Source organism: Somniosus microcephalus, chromosome 9 (assembly GCF_052327205.1).
Source record: "Somniosus microcephalus isolate GS21.2 chromosome 9, FLI_Smic_1.0, whole genome shotgun sequence".
NCBI lineage: Eukaryota > Metazoa > Chordata > Chondrichthyes > Squaliformes > Somniosidae > Somniosus > Somniosus microcephalus.
The window spans coordinates 156,662,839-156,683,168 of NC_140995.1; the positions used below are offsets into that span (position 1 = coordinate 156,662,839).

Consider the following 20,330-nt stretch of genomic DNA (forward strand, 5'->3'; position numbering starts at 1 on the left):
TCTCTCAGACACGCACTCTCTCTCACACACGCACTCTCTCTCACACTCGCACTCTCTCTCACACACGCACTCTCTCTCAGACACGCACTCTCTCTCACACACGCACTCTCTCACACACGCACTCTCTCTCACACTCGCACTCTCTCTCACTCGCACTCTCTCTCACACACGCACTCTCTCTCACACACGCACTCTCTCACACACGCACTCTCTCTCACACACGCACTCTCTCACACACGCACTCTCTCTCACACTCTCTCTCACACACGCACTCTCTCACACACGCACTCTCTCTCACACTCGCACTCTCTCTCACTCGCACTCTCTCTCACACACGCACTCTCTCTCACACACGCACTCTCTCACACACGCACTCTCTCTCACACACGCACTCTCTCACACACGCACTCTCTCTCACACTCTCTCTCACACACGCACTCTCTCTCACACTCGCACTCTCTCTCACTCGCACTCTCTCTCACACACGCACTCTCTCTCACACTCGCACTCTCTCTCACACACGCACTCTCTCACACACGCACTCTCTCTCACACACGCACTCTCTCTCACACACGCACTCTCTCACACACGCACTCTCTCTCTCACACTCGCACTCTCTCACACACGCACTCTCTCTCACTCGCACTCTCTCTCACTCGCACTCTCTCTCACACACGCACTCTCTCACACACGCACTCTCTCTCACACACACGCACTCTCTCACACACACGCACTCTCTCACACACGCACTCTCTGACACACGCACTCTCTCTCACACGCACTCTCTCTCACTCTCTCTCAGACACGCACTCTCTCTCACACACACACTCTCTCTCACACACGCACTCTCTGACACACGCACTCTCTCTCACACGCACTCTCTCTCACTCTCTCTCAGACACGCACTCTCTCTCACACACGCAGTCTCTCTCACACACGCACTCTCTCTCACACACGCACTCTCTCACACACACGCACTCTCACACACGCACTCTCTCTCACACGCACTCTCTCTCACACACACACTCTCTCTCACACACGCACTCTCTCTCACACACACACTCTCTCTCACACACGCACTCTCTCTCACACACGCACTCTCTCTCACACACGCACTCTCTCTCACACGCACTCTCTCTCACACACACACTCTCTCTCTCACACGCACTCTCTCTCACACACACACTCTCTCTCACACACGCACTCTCTGACACACGCACTCTCTCTCACACACGCACTCTCTCTCACTCTCTCTCACACACGCACTCTCTCTCACACACACACTCTCTCTCACACACGCACTCTCTGACACACGCACTCTCTCACACACGCACTCTCTCTCACTCTCTCTCAGACACGCACTCTCTCTCACACACGCACTCTCTCTCACACTCGCACTCTCTCTCACACACGCACTCTCTGACACACGCACTCTCTCTCACACGCACTCTCTCTCACTCTCTCTCAGACACGCACTCTCTCTCACACACGCACTCTCTCTCACACGCACTCTCTCTCACTCTCTCTCACACACGCACTCTCTCTCACACACGCACTCTCTCACACACGCACTCTCTCTCACACACACACTCTCTCTCACACACGCACTCTCTCTCACACACACACTCTCTCTCACACACGCACTCTCTGACACACGCACTCTCTCACACACGCACTCTCTCACACACACTCTCTCTCACACACGCAATCTCTCTCACACACACACTCTCTCTCACACACGCACTCTCTCTCACACACGCACTCTCTCTCACACGCACTCTCTCTCACACACGCACTCTCTCTCACACACACACTCTCTCTCACACACACACTCTCTCTCACACACGCACTCTCTCTCACACACGCACTCTCTCTCACACGCACTCTCTCTCACACACGCACTCTCTGACACACGCACTCTCTCTCACACACACACTCTCTCTCACACACGCACTCTCTGACACACGCACTCTCTCACACACGCACTCTCTCACACACACACTCTCTCTCACACACGCACTCTCTCTCACACACACACTCTCTCTCACACACGCACTCTCTCTCACACACACACTCTCTCACACACGCACTCTCTGACACACGCACTCTCTCACACACGCACTCTCTCTCACTCTCTCTCAGACACGCACTCTCTCTCACACACGCACTCTCTCTCACACACGCACTCTCTCTCACACACGCACTCTCTCTCACACACGCACTCTCTCACACACGCACTCTCTCACACACGCACTCTCTCACACACGCACTCTCTCTCACACACGCACTCTCTCACACACACGCACTCTCTCTCACACACGCACTCTCTCTCAGACACGCACTCTCTCTCACACACGCACTCTCTCTCACACACGCACTCTCTCACACACACGCACTCTCTCACACACACGCACTCTCTCTCACACGCACTCTCTCTCACTCTCTCTCAGACACGCACTCTCTCTCACACACGCACTCTCTCTCACACGCACTCTCTCTCACACTCGCACTCTCTCTCACACATGCACTCTCTCACACACGCACTCTCTCTCACACTCGCACTCTCTCTCACACGCGCACTCTCTCTCACACGCGCACTCTCACACACGCGCACTCTCTGACACACGCACTCTCTCTCACACACGCACTCTCTCTCACACACGCACTCTCTCTCACACACGCACTCTCTCTCACACGCACTCTCTCTCACACACGCACTCTCTCTCACACACGCACTCTCTCTCACACACGCACTCTCTCACACACGCACTCTCTCTCACACGCACTCTCTCTCACACACGCACTCTCTCACACACGCACTCTCTCTCACACACGCACTCTCTCTCACACACGCACTCTCTCTCACACACGCACTCTCTCACACACGCACTCTCTCTCACACACGCACTCTCTCTCACAATCGCACTCTCTCTCACACTCGCACTCTCTCTCACACGCGCACTCTCTCACACGCGCACTCTCTCACACGCGCACTCTCTCACACACGCGCACTCTCTCACGCACGCACTCTCACACACGCACTCTCTCTCACACGCACTCTCTCTCACACACGCACTCTCTCTCACACACGCACTCTCACACACACGCACTCTCTCCAACACACGCACTCTCTCACACACACGCACTCTCTCTCACACTCGCACTCTCTCACACACGCACTCTCTCACACACGCACTCTCTCTCACACTCGCACTCTCTCACACACGCGCACTCTCTCACACACGCACTCTCTCTCACACTCGCACTCTCTCTCACACGCGCACTCTCTCACACGCGCACTCTCTCACACGCGCACTCTCTCACACACGCGCACTCTCTCACGCACGCACTCTCACACACGCACTCTCTCTCACACGCACTCTCTCTCACACACGCACTCTCTCTCACACACGCACTCTCTCACACACGCACTCTCTCTAACACACGCACTCTCTCACACACGCACTCTCTCTCACACACGCACTCTCTCTCACACACGCACTCTCTCACACACACGCACTCTCTCACACACGCACTCTCTCACACACGCACTCTCTCTCACACACGCACTCTCTCTCACACACGCACTCTCTCTCACACACGCACTCTCTCTCACACGCACTCTCTCTCACACACGCACTCTCTCTCACAATCGCACTCTCTCTCACACACGCACTCTCTCTCACACTCGCACTCTCTCACACACGCACTCTCTCACACACACGCACTCTCACACACGCACTCTCTCTCACACGCACTCTCTCTCACACACGCACTCTCTCTCACACACGCACTCTCTCTCACACACGCACTCTCTCTCACACACGCACTCTCTCACACACGCACTCTCTCACACACACGCACTCTCTCACACACGCACTCTCTCTCACACACGCACTCTCTCTCACACTCGCACTCCCTCTCACGCACGCACTCTCTCACACACGCACTCTCTCACACACGCACTCTCTCTCACACACGCACTCTCTCTCACACGCACTCTCTCTCACACACGCACTCTCTCTCACACACGCACTCTCTCTCTCACACGCACTCCCTCTCACACACGCACTCTCTCTCACACACGCACTCTCTCTCACACTCTCGCACTCTCTCACACGCACGCACTCTCTCTCTCACACGCACTCTCTCTCACACACGCACTCTCTCTCACACACGCACTCTCTCTCACACACGCACTCTCTCTCACACACGCACTCTCTCTCACACACGCACTCTCTCTCACACACGCACTCTCTCTCACACACGCACTCTCTCTCACACACGCACTCTCTCTCACACACGCACTCTCTCACACACGCACTCTCTCTCACACACGCACTCTCTCTCACACACGCACTCTCTCTCACACACGCACTCTCTCTCACACACGCACTCTCTCTCACACACGCACTCTCTCTCACACACGCACTCTCTCTCACACACGCACTCTCTCACACACACGCACTCTCTCACACACACGCACTCTCTCACACTCTCGCACTCTCTCTCACACACGCACTCTCTCACACGCGCACTCTCTCACACACACGCACTCTCTCACACACGCACTCTCTCACACACGCACTCTCTCTCACACACGCACTCTCTCTCACACACGCACTCTCTCACACACGCACTCTCTCACACGCGCACTCTCTCACACACACGCACTCTCTCACACACGCACTCTCTCACACACGCACTCTCTCTCACACACGCACTCTCTCACACACGCACTCTCTCACACACGCACTCTCTCACACACGCACTCTCTCACACACGCACTCTCTCACACACGCACTCTCTCTCACACTCGCTCTCTCTCTCACACACGCACTCTCTCTCACACACGCACTCTCTCTCACACACGCACTCTCTCTCACACACGCACTCTCTCTCACACACGCACTCTCTCACACACGCACTCTCTCTCACACACGCACTCTCTCACACACGCACTCTCTCTCACACACGCACTCTCTCTCACACACGCACTCTCTCACACACACGCACTCTCTCACACGCACTCTCACACACGCACTCTCTCACACACGCACTCTCTCACACACGCACTCTCTCTCACACTCGCTCTCTCTCTCACACACGCACTCTCTCTCACACACGCACTCTCTCTCACACACGCACTCTCTCTCACACACGCACTCTCTCTCACACACGCACTCTCTCTCACACACGCACTCTCTCTCACACACGCACTCTCTCTCACACACGCACTCTCTCTCACACACGCACACTCTCTCTCACACGCACTCTCTCACACACGCACTCTCTCTCACACACGCACTCTCTCTCACACACGCACTCTCTCACACACGCACTCTCTCTCACACACGCACTCTCTCTCACACACGCACTCTCTCTCACACGCACTCTCTCACACACGCACTCTCTCTCACACACGCACTCTCTCACACACGCACTCTCTCTCACACACGCACTCTCTCTCACACACGCACTCTCTCACACACGCACTCTCTCTCACACACGCACTCTCTCTCACACACGCACTCTCTCACACACGCACTCTCTCTCACACACGCACTCTCTCACACACGCACTCTCTCACACACGCACTCTCTCTCACACACGCACTCTCTCACACACGCACTCTCACACACGCACTCTCACACACGCACTCTCTCTCACACACGCACTCTCTCTCACACACGCACTCTCTCTCACACACGCACTCTCACACACACACGCACTCTCTCTCACACACGCACTCTCTCTCACACACGCACTCTCTCACACACGCACTCTCTCACACACGCACTCTCTCTCACACACGCACTCTCTCTCACACACGCACTCTCTCTCACACACGCACTCTCTCTCACACACGCACTCTCTCTCACACACGCACTCTCACACACACACGCACTCTCTCTCACACACGCACTCTCTCTCACACACGCACTCTCACACACACACGCACTCTCTCTCACACACGCACTCTCTCTCACACACGCACTCTCTCTCACACACGCACTCTCTCTCACACACGCACTCTCTCTCACACACGCACTCTCTCTCACACACGCACTCTCTCTCACACACGCACTCTCTCACACACGCACTCTCTCACACACGCACTCTCTCACACACGCACTCTCTCACACGCACTCTCTCACGCACGCACTCTCTCTCACGCACGCACTCTCTCTCACACACGCACTCTCTCTCACACACGCACTCTCTCTCACACACGCACTCTCTCACACACACGCACTCTCTCACACACACGCACTCTCACACACGCACTCTCTCACACACGCACTCTCTCTCACACACGCACTCTCTCTCACACACGCACTCTCTCACACACACGCACTCTCTCTCACACACGCACTCTCTCACACACGCACTCTCTCTCACACACGCACTCTCTCTCACACTCGCACTCTCTCTCACACACGCACTCTCTCTCACACGCACTCTCTCACACACGCACTCTCTCACACACGCACTCTCTCTCACACTCGCACTCTCTCTCACACGCACTCTCTCTCACACACGCACTCTCTCTCACACACGCACTCTCTCTCACACACGCACTCTCTCTCACACACGCACTCTCTCTCACACACGCACTCTCTCTCACACACGCACTCTCTCACACACGCACTCTCTCACACACACGCACTCTCTCACACACACGCACTCTCACACACGCACTCTCTCACACACGCACTCTCTCACACACACGCACTCTCTCACACACACGCACTCTCTCTCACACACGCTCTCTCACACACACGCACTCTCTCTCACACACGCACTCTCTCTCACACACGCACTCTCTCTCACACACGCACTCTCTCACACACGCACTCTCTCTCACACACGCACTCTCTCACACACGCACTCTCTCTCACACACGCACTCTCTCTCACTCGCACTCTCTCTCACACACGCACTCTCTCTCACACTCGCACTCTCTCTCACACACGCACTCTCTCTCACACACGCACTCTCTCTCACACACGCACTCTCTCTCACACACGCACTCTCTCACACACGCACTCTCTCACACACGCACTCTCTCTCACACACGCACTCTCTCTCACACACGCACTCTCTCTCACACACGCACTCTCTCTCACACACGCACTCTCTCTCACACACGCACTCTCTCACACACACGCACTCTCTCACACACACGCACTCTCACACACGCACTCTCTCAGACACGCACTCTCTCTCACACACGCACTCTCTCACACACACGCACTCTCTCACACACGCACTCTCTCTCACACACGCTCTCTCACACACACGCACTCTCTCACACACGCACTCTCTCACACACGCACTCTCTCTCACACGCACTCTCTCACACTCGCACTCTCTCTCACACACGCACTCTCTCTCACACGCACCCTCTCTCACACACGCACTCTCTCTCACACACGCACTCTCTCACACACGCACTCTCTCACACACGCACTCTCTCTCACACGCTCTCTCACACACACACGCACTCTCTCACACACGCTCTCTCTCTCACACACGCACTCTCTCACACACGCACTCTCTCACACACGCACTCTCTCACACACACGCACTCTCTCACACACACGCACTCTCTCACACACACACACTCTCTCACACACGCACTCTCTCACACACGCACTCTCTCACACACGCACTCCCTCTCACACACGCACTCTCTCACACACGCACTCTCTCTCACACACGCTCTCTCACACACACGCACTCTCTCTCACACACGCACTCTCTCACACACACGCACTCTCTCTCACACACGCACTCTCTCTCACACACGCACTCTCTCCCACACGCGCACTCTCTCTCTTACACATGCACTCACACACACACACACACAGACTCTCACACAGGCACACTCACACACACAACGCATTCCTCATGCAAGTCCCTCTGTCTTCTGAGCACAAGCCACTTGGGAGGTGTGATGACACAGTGATAAATCTGTCTGGCCCTAATGCACTCAAACTGGTTTCGATTATATTTTGGGTCAATTTTTTTTCCTTGCATGTAATTATGTCAGACTAATTCTTCTTATCAAGTGCCACGTTTGAAATCAAAGTAAAGTAAAAGTGTGGGATTTGAATTTCTAGCAGCCAGTGTGCTTTATAACCTTTCAAATTTGAAGCCAGAAACAATGATGTAGTAAATAACTGATGCATGTTAATGTCACAGAGCAATTTTCAAGTTTAATGATATTTCAAGGTGTAAATTGGAATTACTCCTGCAACACTGATGTAGCAGCCCAGCTTTGTTGTTGAGCCTTACTATATCATCCAAATGAAAACTGCAATGCTGTAGTGGTGTTAGCCTAGGCTCAGTGGTAGCACTCTCGCCTCTTAGTCAGAAGGTTGTGGGATCAAGCCCCACTCCAGATACTTGAGCACATAATCTAGGCTGTCATTCCAGTGCAGGACTGAGGGAGTCCTGCACTGTCGGAGGTGCCGTCCTTCAAATGTGACATTAAAACAAGGTCCTGTCCGCCCAGTCAAGATGGACGTAAAAGATGGCAAAGCACTATTCAAAGAAGGGCAGAGGCTCTCCCCGGTGTCCTGGCTAATATTTCTCTCAATGAACACCTAAAACAGATGATCGAATCATTTATTTAATTTCTGTTTGAGAGAGCTTGCTGTGCGCAAACTGGTTGCTGCAATTCAACAACAACTTGTATTTATATAGCGCCTTTAACGTAGTAAAGCATCCCAAGGCGCTGCACAGGAGTATTATAAGACAAAAAATTTAACACCGAGCCACATAAGGAGAAATTAGGGCAGGTGACCAAAAGCTTGGTCGAAGAGGTAGGTTTTAAGGAGCATCTTAAAGGAGGAAAGAGAGGTAGCGAGGCGGACAGGTTTAGGCAGGGAATTCCAGAGCTTAGGGCCTAGGCAACAGAAGGCACGGCCAACAAAGGTTGAGCGATTATAATCAGGGATGCTCAAGAAGGCAGAATTAGAGGAGCGCAGATATCTCGGGGGGTGGGGGGGGGGTGGTTGTGGGGCTGAAGGAGATTACAGAGATAGGGATGCGCGAGGCCATGGAGGGATTTGAAAACAAGGATGAGAATTTTGAAATCGAGGTGCTGCTTAACCGGGAGCCAATGTAGGTCAGCGAGCACAGGGGAGATGGGCGAACGGGACTTGGTGCGAGTTAGGACATGGGTAGCCGAGTTTTGGATGACCTCAAGTTCACGTAGGGTAGAATGTGGGAGGCCAGCCAGGAGTGTGTTGGAATCATCAAGTCTAGAGGTAACAAAGGCATGGATGAGGGTTTCAGCAGCGGATGAGCTGAGGCAAGGGCAGGGACGGGCGATGTTACAGAGGTGGAAATAGGCGGTCTTAGTTATGCTGTGGATATGTGATCAGAAGCTCATTTCAGAGTCAACTATGACACCAAGGTTGCGAACAGTGTGGTTCAGCCTTAGACAGATGTTAGGGAGAGGGATGGAGTCAGTGGCTCGGGAACGGAGTTTGTGGCGGGGACCGAAAACAATGGCTTCGGTCTTCCCAATATTTAGTTGGAGAAAATGTTTGCCCATCCAGAACTGTATGTCGGACATTTCCTACATTACAACAGTGGGTACACTTCAAAAGTACTTCATTGGCTATAAAGCACTTTGGAACATCGTGAGGTTGTGAAAGGCACTATATAAATGTAAGTCTTTCTTTCTTTCTGCAAAGTAATGATGTAATCTGGTTGTGCGTGATTTAATTGCTTGTGTGTCTGACAATTGCTTTCCCGTGATTTTACAGGGCAGCGATACCTCTTTAACGTAACTTATTACTATTGGACAACTGATACCAACAAGGTCTTAAAATTAAATACAGAGATTTTCCTTTGAAAGCGCCTTTCATGACCACCGGACGTCCCAAAGCGCTTTGCAGAAGTACTTTTTTGAAGTGTGGTCACTGTTGTAATGTGGCAGCCAATTTGCGCTCAGCAAGCTCCCACAAACAGCAATGTGATAATCTGTTTTTAGTTATGTTGGTTGAGGGATAAATATTGGCCAGGACACTGGGGATAACTCCCCCTGCTCGTCTTCGAAATAGTGCCATGGAATCTTTTACGTCCACCTGAGTTTAACAGCTCATCCGAAAGACAGCACCTCCAACAGTGCAGCACTCCTTCAGCACTGCACTGGAGCATCAGCCTAGACTCAAGTCTCTGGAGTGGGACTTGAACGCACAACCTTCTGACTCTGAGGCGAGAGTGCTACCAACTGAGCCACAGCTGACACTGCAATGGCATGGGCTCGGACCTATCTGGTATTTGCTATGCCCAGGTACACTGAATCACTGGGCACAGACCCAGGAAAATGTCCCCTATCGTGTTCTCAGTGTAGGGAAAATAAGCGGAAGTAGTAAAAATGAGATTGGTTAGAACACAACACCCCCCAACACACATACATAAACATACACACAAACTACACATCTAGTCAGGAAATAAGACAAGAGCTAGGTCAGTAGGGCACTGCAATTAAAAAGCATTCAATCATTTCCTCCCCAGCTTTGAGAAAATGAGACTTGAGTGGGACTCGGACACTTGCTCTGAGGGATGAGTTAATATCTCACCAGAGTCTCACACCTGGCACTTCATTGAACCTGTGACATTCATTATTCTTTTTAAATCATTTCTCTCCTCGATTTTTGCTTTCTGCTTCATCTTTTTGTTCTACACGGTATAATTAAAAGACAGCAGTCATCGGACGTGTAAGCAGCAGCCAGTATTAAAGATTCGGGTCTCCATGGGTGAGTACGCACGGGGTACTCACCCAAAGGCCCAATGAAAGTGCCGGTTTCCTGCATGCACTGCGCATGCGCGGGAAACTGGCACTTCCGTTCCCCTGAACGAAGGGGTTCAGAGGTCGAACGCGTGCGCAGGGGAGGCTGTGCGTGCACATCGAACTTTGTTTTTTTTTTACAGGTTTTCCCGGGAGGGTAAGTCTGCAGAAGTTAGACATGTGGTAAGTGGTGAATTAATTAAAATTAAAACATTTTTTCCACAGGTTTATTATTTTTAAATACTTTAAAGCAAGGTAAGTTTATTTTTAGCCCCGTTAGAAAATAAAATTACTTTTTTTTAAATTTAAATTATTGTTTAAAACAGTTATTTCATGTAATTTATAGTTTATTTAAAAAATGTGATTTTTAAAAAATTTATTTGAAGATTTTGTGATGTTTTTTAAGAAGAAGAGGCCCGTAGTATTTCTAAGTTTGACAGCACTTCCTGTCAGACTTATGAATGGAGCATTCCCTGCTCCGATTGGCTCCCCATGGCCCATGTGATTCCAGGGGACGCATCGAACTAACTGCACCCCTGGGATACGCAAACACTGCGCGCCGGCAGCTGGAGCAGGCCCCAGATCAGAATTCCACGGGGGCCCACAGCTCAACGGCCGGCGCGCAAGGTAAGTGCAGTTCGGGGGCTTGCACCCGCGGGAAGCCCCCGACCAGAATTTCTGGGCCATTGACAGAAACCATGATTGGAGCACACAAAATAAAAAGAGTCATGATGAGGAGTTCTGTTGTCTGAGATCGAATTTACAGGGACCCACCACATTGTGTCTTTGAGGTTAAAGCATGTCATGCGCTTCAGGTCGCTCCCTGTATACAAGCATATCTGCTGTGACTAATCTTGTTGCATTGTTTAGCAGCTAGTTTTACATGAAGTCACAAAATGTCGCCGTCCTGGGACCATCAACCAATTAAGAGACTAATCCTCCCATCTTACTACACAGCAACATTCGGGGGATGAAATTTCTCCCATCAATAATTTCTCTCGTCAATAACGTTTGTAGTAAAATGGGATTTCCTGGTTTGCACTCAGCTTTTACTAAAATTATCAAGAGGAATTTTACCCCATTAGTATTTAAGTTCAGAGGTGCCCACAATGGTGTATTGGGGTCCTATTTTGTACCTTTAGTATATTTTTTCCAGACCTTCAAAAGGTAATAAGGGGGTTGAACACACAGACTTAATTTCACGTTACCCATTTATTTTGATAATTTCACTAACCTGACACAGTCTTAAACACAAGGAAACACCACAAATGAATCCTTTGTTTTGCCTACTGAGCTGGATGAAGAGCCGTGTTTAAGCAATACTTTTAAAGATAGCATCATGACAGGTGATGTTGGAATGTGGAGTGGCTGTGGGCCTTAGACAGGCTATTCCTTAACTCTCGGAAGCCAGCTCCCCCCCTCTGCAACCCCAAATCATGGTTGTGCATCCCTGCATTAAGAGGCATTGTTGTTGAGGCTATTAATATCAATGATCTGCATCTCTTAAAATTGCAGATCGAGTTAGGTGTGAATTCTGTACTCTTTATATCAATTAAGAGATGAATTACTATCCTCAGTGACAATACAATAAAGGATTACTGAATCTGCCATCTTCTAACATTTTTAAACCGTTGCGTTTCGTTTCTGTCTGCTGCACGAGTAGCGATTGCGAAATAGGCACTTCCTGTCAAATATTTTCACTGCTGCATTATAATTGATGGCCAAATATTTTTTTTAAATTGAGAACACTAATTGTCTGTTGCTGACACGCCATGGCTAATTACGAACTGCTCGCTCGGAGGAAGCGCTAATTGTTTTTCACAGGTCTCCTTCCCTTGTCCTTGTGTCCTTGCCGAGTCGAGCAGTCATAGGCCCAGGCGTAAATCTCTGTCACGTATCTTGTCACTGAACATACATCATCACTTTCTGCTCATCCCCGATTCATTCTGCTTGCTCGCAGCAATTATCTCTCTCTTAGTGCTTGACCTCTCGGCAAATGGAGTGCAGCAGGTTGCTAATTTTTTTCCCATGGACTTAGCAGTTAATTGATCTCCATTCGGCTGCCCAGAAACATTTTCACTGAGCTAGCTTAATGATGAATCAGCTCGCCCAGTTAAAAATCCTCTGCCTCCTTAGCTGTGCACATTCTATCAGGCCATTATTGACCAGAGTCTTGGTTTTGACATTCAGCAACATAAATCAAATCACCGCAGTGAAAATGCTGATCTTTAATTTATTTATCATCTGTTTACAACTCCTGGAACAAGTCCTTGGGTGGTTTACATTATTCTCCTCTGCTGTTTTTAAACTGGACCATTTTCTTTCTGGAGACCAAAAAAAAAGGCCTGAATTATCCATTTGAAAAATATTGAAGACAACAGTGGTCCTGTGCCCTGGCTCAGCACCATAACTTTTGTCAAAGCTGCTGGTCAGCGGGGAGGGGGAGGCTAGAGTGGAGAGATATGCGCGTGTGCGGGTGTTGACTTAAGCAATTTGCATCCCTCGAGGACATTTTGAAAACATTGCTGAGGTCTCTGACACACTTCTGCTGCACGACTGTATCAATTTATGGCGGTAAAAGGTTAAACATCTTCAAACTAAAGTGGCAAGCAACAAGACCGAAGGAGCGTGTGTGTCCTGAATATCCAGCCCACAACCCCTGAAGTAACAGCAGTGTTACATTTGTATTTAACAATAGCAGCAGATCATGTCCTGTCACCAAAAAAACCTGTGAAAACAATTAAGACTTTAGGGAAGAAGAACTATAAAAATATTTTTTGTGTCCAAGCTTTTAAAGCACTGCTGCCTTCATGCAAAAAAAAAACTGCTGGAAAAATCTTTTATTCATTTTTTGTCACAGTAACAACACTCAATGATGCAATGATGCATTTCAATACAGTTAACATCATCGCAGTGTGTGTGTGTGAAGAAACAAATGGAATAAAAAGCTGTGCCAGACTCATTTTTATGTAAACTAGTGAATCTTCTGTAACATTGCGCACAGTGGGCTGAATTTTGCCAGCGCTCAGAGTGCGGGTTTGGAGGCGGGTCCACTGTCAAATCGAAATGATTGACAGCGGGTTGGGAACCCGCTCCGAACCCGCCTCCATGTAAGTTTCCAAAGTGTCAACTTCAGAACAGACCCGACACCAAGCGGCGGGGGAGGCATTTAAGATAGTTAAGTGCTTGTTAACTATTTTGCCAGCCTATTTCTATTTTACCACTTTTTTTTAATGGGGTTCACGTCGTTTGGAGATCACGTCAGGTAAATAGGTCAGGTTCTCTATGTCTCCCCATTGCTGTGAATAGGTGACAGCTGCAAAAGTGGTATGAAAGCTACCATTTCACAGCTGGTCACTTTCCAATGTCAGAAGCTTGAGCCTTCAGGACGTGGAAGACACTCTTGAGCTTTAAGCAGTTTGGAAGTGTTTGGAGTAAAATCTCTATCCACTGTCACCTTCTTGGAGCAAGCTCTCTCATCATTGACAGATCGCTTCTGTCATCTCAACTCCAGCTGCCATCTATTCCAGCAATATCGGTGCCCTTGAAAATATCTCACCTTGGTTCTCTGATTCCCTCCATGATCAGCCCCAACACCAACATCACCAGGCACACCAACATCACCAACAACAATACCAACCTTCTCCGCAATCACCTGATGCTGCAGAGGACACAGAGCATCAGCACCCAACAACACTGCTACCCGGATATCAGCGATGGCATCACCATGGCCAGATTTACTTAACTTGATGCTGTACACCCTGGATGCCACATGATGCGTCACGTTGACACCACCCCACACCAACACTATAAAACATTCCTACAATATCCAAGCCATTCCTTTCACACTCATCACAATTAGGGGGGAAGTTATGTCTCAACATTCACTGGAACTCATTAATACACTTCCAAAGGTGAGCACAGATCTGTCCAATAAGGTAAAGTCTTGAAAATACAGATTTCAATGTTTGACACCACATTAACAGAAACTTCACATGAACTTTGGCTAAACCACCCAGGTGCCTACCCTTGTGTGTTGTTAGTTCGTATGCTTGCAGTAGGTTGAAGGTGAGTGTGAGGGGTGGCTGGTGAGATGGGGAAGTGATAATGAAGAAAGAGAGGGATGGGTGGAGGTGCAAGGTAAGTTGGTGTGAGTAAGGATGTGCAGGAGTAGGGTAGGAAAGGCAGAGTGATGTGGATGTGATGAGTGGCACAGCAGGATGAGGTTAAGTGTGGCTTGGCAGTAACGTTTCGTGATCTGCTTAGATCATTGAAAGGTTTCTGCCACTGCAGCCTGGTCTTCCTGACGACATCCCTGCTTCTGCCTTCCTGTGCAATGTGCAACCAGGTTGCGTTGATCTCCTGGGGAGGTCTCTTCCGCCCATGGGAAGGGAAGAGAATCTCCCTGCGTGCTGTGACTCCCTTCATAAGCATATGGAGGGAGTCATGGGTGAGCCTGGGTGCAGCCGTGCACCTTTGTGCAGTGCTTGCAGCACCTCAATGCTATAGAATAGTGACAGCAGAACTGTTGATCAATTTGGACATGGCCCCTTAAAGGAAACCGGCTGATGATGCATCATCAAATGACGTCATCAGACCCGCTTCCTTTTACAGGAAACTCTTTTTTATCCGGCACCGACGTGGCCGGCGTGGTGCCGGTTGATCAAAAAGTCCAGATTACAGAGAGGTATACTTAACAAGGTATGAGAGCCCCGTACACGGCCACAGGTGCAGGAGCCCTGGTTACATGGCACTTGTGCAGGAGTCCCGGTTACACGGCCGCAGATCCAGGAGTCCCTGTTGCACAGCCATAGGTGCAAGAACCCCGGTTTCACAGCCACAGGTGCAGGAACCCCGGTTACACGGCCACTAATGTATAGTAAAACTTACCTGAACCGACTCCAGAATTTTGCCGGTTAAGAGAGATTTCCGGATATTTAGGTGCCAGTTAAAAGAGTTTCCTGTAATTGGCCGGGAACCTCGCAGGGCGGGCTTAACAAGCCCAATCAGGGGAAAATCCTTTTCACAGAGCAGCTGGAGCCGAGAGTGGGACTGAGACCCGCCAGCAACCTCGCCTGCCATGATCTCGCCTCCGATGGCGAAATAGCGGCCAGTAGGTCTGATGACATAATGATAGGAGCATTATATCGTATAATGCGCCATTATTATTCTGCTGCTAAAGTGGTGTACATTTAAGCTGGTTTGTCCCTTTAAGTTCTAAAGTCCAAGGCCTAGAAATTGGGTTGGGTCGCCAAAGTCGCCTGAGTGCAGGATTTAGTGCAGCATTCGAGGCTTTAGCGATCGTCAGATATTCAGTTTCATTGCCCCTAGAGGGAGACGGGGCGAGGCTCGAGGCGCTCCGCGTCCCTCTTAGGGCGCTGAAACTGAATATCGCAGCGCAACATGCCGCAGCGCCACACGCTGGGGCACGGCAGGCTGCGGTACTGCAGGCCTTCCTCCCATTGTTAAGGGGGAGGGGCCTGAAACAGCGCGATCCCTGCTCGCGAGTGCCGGCAAACGAGCCCGGCACCAAGGAGAAGTGCCGGGCTCTCGGGAAACAGCCGGCAATGCCGCGGGGGGGGGGGGGGGGAGGTCAGGAGGCCGGGGACGGAGGTGCTGGCAGGCGGCCGCTGAAAAAGGCGGCCGCCCCGCACCTCCACCTTAACTTGCGCCGCTGCCGGCACAGCAAGGCCCCGTGAACTGGGCGCGGGTAGCGAACGGCGCAACTGCGGCGTTCGCTACCAAATATCGCAAACGGGGCGCTAATTGGGCGCTGCGCACACCGATGATGTCATCGGTGGTGGTGCAGCGCAACAGGCTAACGCCACCATTATCGCCCCAACTGAATATCGTGGGTGGCGCAGCCAGTGGCGCTACAGCCACTGACTGCCTCTTTAGGCGCTAACAGGTGGCGCTACTCACCCAATTTCTCCCCCCAAGTCCTGTAAATAAGCACAAGCACCTGGAAATCTGCCAACTTCCCTCACCAACAGCAGTTAAAATCAACGACGTTAACTGTCTTTAATGAGGTGAGTTTGTAGTTGCCAGGTGCTTGTAAATTTAATCTCTAGGTTAATCTGTAAATCACCAGTAGCAAGTATCCTGCAATTAACCTCAACATCAAATAACTGCCTTTTTTTGCTCTTTTTTAATCTCCTTTGGACATTTCGAAGGCAGTGTTGGGCAGTCTCAAAACTCTTTGGGGTTAATTCTGTCTTTGGCTGATAGTGTAAAATTGTCGATATCGAACTGGCACCTATTATGCACAGCACCCGGTTTTCTCTTCCATCGACTTTAATGATGAGGAAAATCGGGGGACTGAACCCACGTTCATTGTGTTAAGTGACATCGGGGGACACAACAACAACAACAACTTGCATTTATATAGCGCCTTTACCATAGTAATACAATGGGCAGCCAATTTGATAGTCAATTTTACACTATAGCCCAAAGTTAAAATTACCTCCTTTATCTCTTTAATTAAACAAGTTATTGTAGGATAAAAACAGAAAATGCTGGAAATATTCAGCAGGTCAGGCTGCATCTGAGGAGGGAGAAACATAGTTAACGTTTCAGGTCAATGACCTTTCGTCAGAAGTTATTGTGGGACTAAAAAGATTGACAAATGCTCTTTAGATTAGGGTACAAATTCAAGGAAGTAGTCTCACACCACTTTGACTTCACTCTGGATGCAATCAATGCAAAGCAAAGTTAAATGTAAGTTTAATTTTGATGTTCAAATGATCTCAGTCCATTTACTACACTGCCTACACAGTTAATGTTAGCCAACAAGACAAGTTGGATTGTAGATAGGCAGTATAACTGCATAGTCCACTTACATCGCTTTTAAAGCCAGGCATTGTTCTCATACAGTACTGGCAATGCAACTGCAAAATGAGTAGACTAGAAATTGCTGTTGGTGATATTAGCCGACAGACTCTTAGCACTGCTATGGCACTGCTCTGTTTGCTCATTCAACACAGGCATTAACCCTTTTATTTAAATGGGTTAACACTTTCATCAAAACAGCTGACAGAGGAATGTCACATGAACACATTAAGGGCTCGAATTTCATCGGGCCGTTGAGGCGGGATTGGAGGCATGTGGGGGGTTAAAATCGTGAAATCGGAGGGCACGAACCCATCCCGCCCCCAACCCGCCTCCATGCCCGTTTCACAGGAGGCGGGTACCCGACCTGTGCTGGGAGCCGCCTCCCAGAGGCGGGAAGTGGATTAGTGCCAATTAACTGCCTGTTAACAGGTAGTTAACAGGCAGTTTTTAGCCCAATCCCTATTTTTATCCCTGAAGTGTGGGCTGCCCGACAGCTCTAAACCATGCCAAGTTAGCGAGGCGGACCGTCGGGCTGAAGGACTTGGAGGGTTCGAGATGTCTGGTGTTCAGGTGAGTGATGGGTGCATGAGTGCAGAGGTAAGTGTGTTTGGTGTGTGTAAAGTGTTTAAATTAGTTTTACTTACCTTTACTTACTAATGCAGGCTTCCTTCCTTCGGGTCTCGGGAGTCCCTTATCTCACCGGCACAGAAAGCAGAATGGCCGCGAGCTGTCAAAAGTTGCAGCCTCTGCTTTCTGTTCTGGAGAGATCTCTAAATCAGCCTGAGAGGAAGGAATTAACTTAGAGTACAGATTGTCAGTGTCTGACAGCTTCAAACAGCTGTCAAATGCTGATATTTCATCTGTCAAAAGCTCTTAACAGATGAAATATCTGTCTGTGATGTCACCTGTTGCCGGATGGCCCTTAACTGGCCTGCTGAGCCCGCTGGGTGGGTTCAACAAGGTCAATCAAAGGAAAATCGAGTGGGTTGGCCACAACTCGATGGAGGCGGGACTACAACCCCAAAAGTGGGAGTCCCGCCTCCTACTCGCCTCCATTGATAAAATCCAGCCCAAAGTGTCTGTTCATTGATTATACCGTAATAATTTCTAGGCTTTGATTATTATAGAGAAAACAAAGCACTAAGAAAGACAAACTGAGAACTGAGAGGTCATCAAGAGGCAGATACTTAAAGAAGAAAATTAGAAAGGGGCTGTAAAAAATCACTCCAAGTGAATGTTATACCAAAACCAAGGTAAGAGACTGAGCTCATTGCTGGAACCTTGCACTGAGAGTGATTGACACTGCAACTGTAGTGTCAGTGCACAGTGGTTTCACTTCACATTGATGCGGCAGTTATAGTGTGAATGTATCCTGAATCCAGAGTCAGGGCCCAATCTAACAATGGAGTGAAGCAGAAGGAATCTTGCTCTATTTTGCTGTGGAGTGACTTTGGGCTTTAACATCTAATTTATGCTACACAAGGTTAGCGTTGGTGCAAAGTAGTTTCAGTTTCACACCAACACTAAACTTGTAGAGTAAATGCACCCTAAAGGTATAACTTAATTAGGAAACTGTGCCAAATATAACCATAGCAGTAGCCACAGAAAGCATGGACAAGAAAAGTTATTCTGCAGCCCAACCCACTTCTTCCACAGGCCACAAAATAATGGTATTTGGCTATCACGAATTTCACTTCACTTCACTGTTAAAGAACTGTTAACTTAAATTTTGTCACTTAACACAGTGAACGTGGGCTCAGTCAAACATTCACAAAAGCAAGGGTTAGATTCTTAATTCTACAGCAAGTACAGGGAGACAAGCTGAAACCAAGGCAGGAATAAAATGAGTGGTCTGATTGGGGCCTAACTGACAGGAAGGAAGAGTTCATCTATCTGCTTTTGTACCAAAATTGTAAACCCACTGCTACTTTAGGAAGATGTTAAGGTTGTGGAAAGGTGCATAAGAGATGTGCTACGGTGATATCGGGGTGAGAGGCTTATAGTTACGAGAAGCCACTTGAGGAGCTGAGGCCTCTTTTCATGAGAAGCTTACGAGGGGAATCAGGGGTTGATACAGTAACATCACGTTTTTTCTATCCTTGTGCTAGTTCAAGGTCCCTCTCATGTTCCAAACTTGAACAATTTAATTTCAGGTATCAAAAAATATTATAAACTCAATGGTAATTATAAAGAGAGAACATAAGAACATAACATAAGAACATAAGAAGTAGGAGCAGGAGTAGGCCATACGGCCCCTCGGGCCTGCTCCGCCATTCAATAGGATCATGGCTGATCCAAATCTAGACTCACGTCCACTTCCCTGCCCTCTCCCCGTAACCCCTAATTCCCTTATCTGCTAGGAAACTGTCTATCTCCATTTTAAATTTATTTAATGTTGCAGCTTCCACAGCTCTCTGGGGTAGCAAATTCCATAGATTTACTACCCTCTGAGTGAAGAAGTTTCTTCTCATCTCAGTTTTGAAAGGGCAGCCCCTTATTCTAAGATTATGCCCCCTAGTTCTAGTCTCACCCATCAGTGGAAACATCCTCACCGCATCCACCCGATCAAGCCCCCCTCACAATCTTATATGTTTCCTCCCAAAAATTATCCTTAGAGTAAATAATATGGAAATAGAGTGAGTAAATAAATTCACCTTCTTGGACTTTGCACCAGATGACTAAAGCAAAG

General features: G+C 49.4%; 1 protein-coding gene across 2 annotated transcripts in view; it reads right to left on the minus strand.

The window, feature by feature from the left end:
* The window catches only part of epha7 (eph receptor A7), a 378,611-nt gene that overhangs the window by 222,759 nt on the left and 135,522 nt on the right, over nucleotides 1-20,330 (minus strand). The window lies entirely within an intron of this gene.